Raw genomic sequence first — 6146 nt, forward strand, 5'->3', positions numbered from 1 at the left:
GGCATAGCCCCCATTGTGAAAGTCAAAACTTTTTATATTTGGCAGCTCATTTTATCGTGTCATTCAGTAAACCAAAATCTTTCCTTTATTATGACAACTTGGCATCAGCTACGACTGATGGTCTAGGTTGACTGATGGGAGTCCAACTGAGCATTTTGCAAAAAATAGTCACTGTGAACAAATTGAGAATTTTCTTGAAATTCAATTATCTAATATAGATTCCAATAAAAATCAGCAGAAATTTCACAAAACCCCAAAGTAGAAGGAAGACAACTTATGGAATATAAAAGGAGCTGATTTTTGTTACCCAATAAAAATATTTTGCAACGGTGATGTAAAGCAAATATTGTTGCAAAATTGTGCATTATTTCCTTTTATTATACTAATTAATCGTGCATAAGTAGCATACAAAACTAAAAACACATTTCTGTTTGTAGGACTTGGCTGTGCATAAATTAGCTGCCATGTTTCCTACACTTCAACTGTACTTTGTTGGGTGTAAATGCTCTGGGATGTCCTGAGCACATGAAAGGCATTATATAAATGCAAGTCTTTTTATGTAAACTTGTCTTGCTATAATGACATCCTCCCACCAGCGACAGTGCTGCAACACTTCCATTCGACAGCGTGATTTACACTTACACTTGCAGTGTCCATTATAAATGTGGCCACAATGCAAAAAGTTGAAATGAAGTGTGCGTAGATACAAGGGCCTAGAAATTCCCTACTTTACTGCCGACCGTTAACGGTGTTTTTCTGCAAAAAGTGGCGGCTGCCATTTTGGTGATGTGGACAGCGCTGCCTTTGCCAGATGTATAGATGGTAATGCCAATCAGCGCTCAACGCCTGATTTGACACATAACTGCGATGTTGGACATCGCTGCACGTCATCACACCCTGTCCTAACTACACATGGAAGAACGTGTGTGTAGCAGCACTGCAGGGATGCTGTCAGCGCTTCTTACATCGCACTTGGGATGGGGATGAAGTGGGATGTGAGAAGTAGGGGAACTATGAGGATACCAGCATCTTGAATTCTTTCAGCCCACCTGCTGGACAAGGGCTCAGCCATACAGCTGCCAAGAATGGCCATCACTGTCTCCTCCAAGAGTGTGAGGCGAAGCTAGGAATGTGATGTGTGCCTTGTTTTTGGTACAGATTGTTGGGAGGTGAGTGATGGGGGATGGGGTCGTGCAATGGGCAGTGTGCGAGGCCAGTGGTGCAGTTGGGAGGAGACAGATTTTGAAGATGCATTCACTGACTTTGACCACTGGTCTGAAGTCATGAAGCTTCTTTGGGAGCGGAGCCAGGTGATGGGGGTGACACTACTGGCAGTGATGGCCTCGGCGATTTGGTCCCACATCCTTCTTTCTGGAGGCCTCCCGTGCTTAGAGGGCCTGTCTTCCATTTTTGACTCCCTGCACAAAGCCGGAGTGCTATACGCGAGACTCTGGGTGCCCCTTCCCTGGGCTGTTGAGCCATCCGTGTTAGTACTGAAACACTTTTACCATTTTTTTATGTGCAGAAGGCAGTTCAGCTTTAAGAGTTGCAGGCTGCCTAGTTTGGTATGAGTTTCCCCCCAGAAGGCAGTTGAGCTCCATGGGCTAGAAACTGCCAATTTCCAAATGATTTTTTTTTCCCCAGACGGCAGTTCCACTTTAAGGGCTCGTGGTTGCTTTCTAAAATGACAAACTTGCTTTAAGAAAAGGCACTCACTCCAGGGATGCTTTGGTCACACTCCATTGGGCCTCCTGCTGAGCACACTGTCTGACGCAGCGTGTTGGTCACCTGACTGTGTCCTCCAAGCATTCAAATCAGCAGGCAGCATCAAAACAATGGCGCTGTCTGCCATCTTTTTACAGGCATGAGCAAATCGCGCCCCGCGGTGGCACCGCCCACTTTTAGGCTTTATCGAATTTCTATGTCAAGATTCTTAATATATTATAGATTTGCAAGTTTTGATAGAAAACTGGCTCAGATATCCAAACCATACAAAATAGATTTTTAAATATGCTGAAAGCTGCTTTTGTTTTGCGCGTACATTATTAGCTACTATAATTTCCCCATCAATGCAAATATATATTATAGGGAGAGAAAACCACTCAGTTCATGAACAAGCATTATTCCGCGCCTTTGCAAATCTATTTTAACTCCAGATAATGATCTTTGGGACTTCAGAATCTGAGGAATCACTTCACAACAGCTCCAATGTAATGTGATGCTGATACAAAACCAAACTGGTACAAACAAATGAACAAATTGATGGGGCAAGTATTGTTGAGCTAACATGCATGCCTCTGTTGCATCAGGACAAGCACAAGGGTGCATGCATTTAAAATAATCTAGTTGTATAGTTAGCACAATAAAAATCATGGCAGATAACTTAAAAACAAACAACAGGGGATAGCAAAGATACGTACAACACTTGCACAGTGGGTCATACTCGTGGCAATGCATTTTAATTTTTACTCTCAACTTTTGATGACAGTGCCTTGCAGTTAGAAGCTTCATTTAATGGCATTCTGTAAAATTAAACATAACCCTGCATAAATATTTACTTTGAATACAATAGGCTAATTTATATATAGTTATTTGGTACTCAGATCAGATTATTACTACTTATTCTCTTTGGGAGAGTGGGAACATTCAAGACTTCAATCTGAAACTTGCTTAGTTTGAATTCGTAGATTCAAAAATTGCTAAGATTTCAAATTAGTGACTGCAATAAGAGGCTTAGCCTGAACTGCTTGCCTCAACTTAAATACTTGAAGGAGAAAAAATCTCAGGCTATGGGGAAAGAGCGGGGGAGTGGGACTGATTGGATTGCTCTTCGAGAGAGCCGGCGCAGACTCGATGGGTTGAATAGCCTCCTTCTGTGCTGTACAATTCTACGAATCTATGAACTTGGACAATCTTGTGATTTTAATTAAGTGTACAAGAACCCATGACTTGATCTCTCAAAAAGTAGCCATCTTCTAGCAATGTTGATTAGTACCACGCTTGCCTGAGTCAGTAGATAATGAGTTGAAGCCCCACTCCAGCAACTTGAACACAATCTCGGCTGACATTTTAGTGCAGCACTGAAAGAGTGCTGTATTGTTGGAGGCGCTGCCTTTGAGATGAGACATTAAACTGAGGCTCTGTCATCTAAGGTGGACATAAAAGATCCCATGGCATTATTCAAAGATGCCCTGACCAACATTTCCCCTTCAAACAGCACCGCCAAAAGAACTTAACTGGTTATTTACCTAATTTACTGCTTGTGTGATGCTGCCACCAAGCTCATGGTCTACAGGGCTGTAGTAATGCCCACGCTCCTGTATGGCTCAGAGGCATGGACCATGTACAGTAGCCACCTCAAGTCGCTGGAGAAATACCACCAACGATGCCTCCGCAAGATCTTAGAAATCCCCTGGGAGGACAGATGCACCAACATTAGTGTCCTCGACCAAGCCAACATCCCCAGCATTGAAGCACTGACCACACTTGATCAGCTCCGCTGGGCAGGCCACATTGCCCGCATACCAGACATGAGACTCCCAAAGCAAACGCTCTACTCCGAACTCCTTCATGGCAAATGAGCCAAGGGTGGACAGAGGAAACATTACAAGGACACCCTCAAAGCCTCCCTGATAAAGCGTAGCACCCTCATAGACACCTGGGAGTCCCTGGCCAAAGACCATCCTGAGTGGAGGAAGTGCATCCGGGAGGGCGCTGAGCGTCTCGAGTCTCATTGCCGAGCGCATGCAGAAAACAAGCGCAGGCAGCGGAAGGAACGCGCGGCAAACCTGTCCCACCCTCCCTTACCCTCAACGACTGTCTGTCCCACCTGTGGCAGGGATTGTGGCTCTCATATTGGACTGTTCAGACACCTAAGGACTCATTCTAAGAGTGGAAGCAAGTCCTGTAACTAATTTACTGGAATTCTTTGAGGATATAACGAGCATGGTGGATAGAGGTGTACCAATGGATGTGGTGTATTTAGATTTCCAAAAGGCATTCGATAAGGTGCCACACAAAAGGTTACTGCAGAAGATAAAGGTACGCGGAGTCAGAGGAAATGTATTAGCATGGATAGAGAATTGGCTGGCTAGCAGAAAGTAGAGAGTCGGGATAAATGGGTCCTTTTCGGGTTGGAAATCGGTGGTTAGTGGTGTGCCACAGGGATCGGTGCTGGGACCACAACTGTTTACAAGAAACATAGATGACCTGGAAGAGGGGACAGAGTGTATTGTAACAAAATTTGCAGATGACACAAAGATTAGTGGGAAAGCGGGTTGTGTAGAGGACACAGAGAGGCTGCAAAGAGATTTAGATAGGTTAAGCGAATGGGCTAAGGTTTGGCAGATAGAATACAATGTCGGAAAATGTGAGGTCATCCATCTTGGAAAAAAAAACAGTAAAAGGGAATATTTGAATGGGGAGAAATTACAACATGCTATGGTGCAGAGGGACCTGGGGGTCCTTGTGCATGAAACTCTTTTTGGACCTACTGCACCTGGTATTCCCAGGCAGTCTCCCATCCAAGTACTAACCAGGCCTGACTCTGCTTAGCTTCCAAGATCAGACGAGATCGGGCGTTTTTTTTTCAGACTAGTGTGGCCGTAGGCTCCTTGTGCATGAATCCCAAAAAGTTAGTTTGCAGGTGCAGCAGGTAATCAGGAAGGCGAATGGAATGTCGGCCTTCATTGCGAGAGGGATGGAGTACAAAAGCAGGGAGGTCCTGCTGCAACTGTGTAGGATATTGGTGAGGCCGCACCTGGAGTACTACGTGCAGTTTTGGTCACCTTACTTAAGGAAGGATAAACTAGCTTTGGAGGGGGTACAGAAACGATTCACTAGGCTGATTCCGGAGATGAGAGGGTTACCTTATGATGATAGATTGAGTAGACTGGGTCTTTACTCGTTGGAGTTCAGAAGGATGAGGGGTGATCTTATGGAAACATTTAAAATAATGAAAGAGATAGACAAGATAGAGGCAGAGAGGTTGTTTCCACTGGTCGGGGAGACTAGAACTAGGGGGCACAGCCTCAAAATACGGGGGAGCCAATTTAAAACCGAGTTGAGAAGGAATTTCTTCTGCCAGAGGGTTGTGAATCTGTGGAATTCTCTGCCTAGGGAAGCAGTTGAGGCTAGCTCATTGAATGTATTCAAGTCACAGATAGATAGATTTTTAACCAATAAGGGAATTAAGGGTTACGGGGAGTGGGCGGGTAAGTGGAGCTGAGTCCACGGCCAGATCAGCCATGATCTTGTTGAATGGCGGAGCAGGCTCAAGGGGCTAGATGGCCTACTCCTGTTCCTAATTCTTATGTTCTTATGTTCCTCGACTCTGAGGGACTGCCTATGATGATGATGCTGCTGCTGTGAACAAATTGGCTGCTGTGTTTGCCTACAATATAATAGTGACTGCACTCTGAAAGGAATTCATTGCGTGTGAAGCACGTTGGCATGTCCAGAGGACATAAGGCGCAAGTTCCTCCTTTATCATGAGTGTATTTTATTTTCTTTTGTAATCCATCATCGATATTAATGAAAATATCAATATCCAACGCAAAGTGAAATACATTTTCTTTTGTCTGAAAGTAAAAAGCACGGTGATGTATTTATATTTAGCCACAGTATTTACAAATCCTCATAAATAATCACCAAGTTCAGAGCTATCTGCATCGTTATTCAGGGTATAGTGTAATGAACACCATATATATCAAATTTTACTAACTTCAGACACTTTCACGGAAGAATTTCAATATTTCAGTCGATTAATAAAGTATTGGTAACAATTTTGAGTTGAATTAGGTGTTTTTTTGAATAAAATCATATTCATGCAATAGTGCAGCAATAGTGTACCACAAGATAAATGTTAGTGTTCACACAGGAAACACACAATATTAGTCTGCAGTATCCAGTCTCCATAATATCTCTGAAATACACAATAGGGCCACTTGGTGGTGACCAGCCCAATCCATGCAGTTTAAAGTAATTGGTCAATCTCCCATCCATAGGAAGGAGCTAAGCTGAGTAAAGATTTTATAGTGTTCGCACAGTTACAGGGTAGAGCAGTGATAAATGCTCTGCTCCTTTAATTGGTAGCTTTCTGGTGGTATAGTAGTGTATAACCTCAGGAATGCTGTCAAATGGAAGGC

The 6146-nt window shown here is 43.7% G+C and overlaps 1 pseudogene; it reads right to left on the bottom strand.

The window, feature by feature from the left end:
• Positions 1-4486: 4486 nt before the first annotated feature.
• On the bottom strand, positions 4487-4610 carry LOC139278600 (5S ribosomal RNA; annotated as a pseudogene).
• Between the last annotated feature and the right edge of the window lie 1536 nt (positions 4611-6146).

Source organism: Pristiophorus japonicus, chromosome 1, assembly GCF_044704955.1.
Source record: "Pristiophorus japonicus isolate sPriJap1 chromosome 1, sPriJap1.hap1, whole genome shotgun sequence".
Classification (NCBI taxonomy): Eukaryota; Metazoa; Chordata; class Chondrichthyes; family Pristiophoridae; genus Pristiophorus; species Pristiophorus japonicus.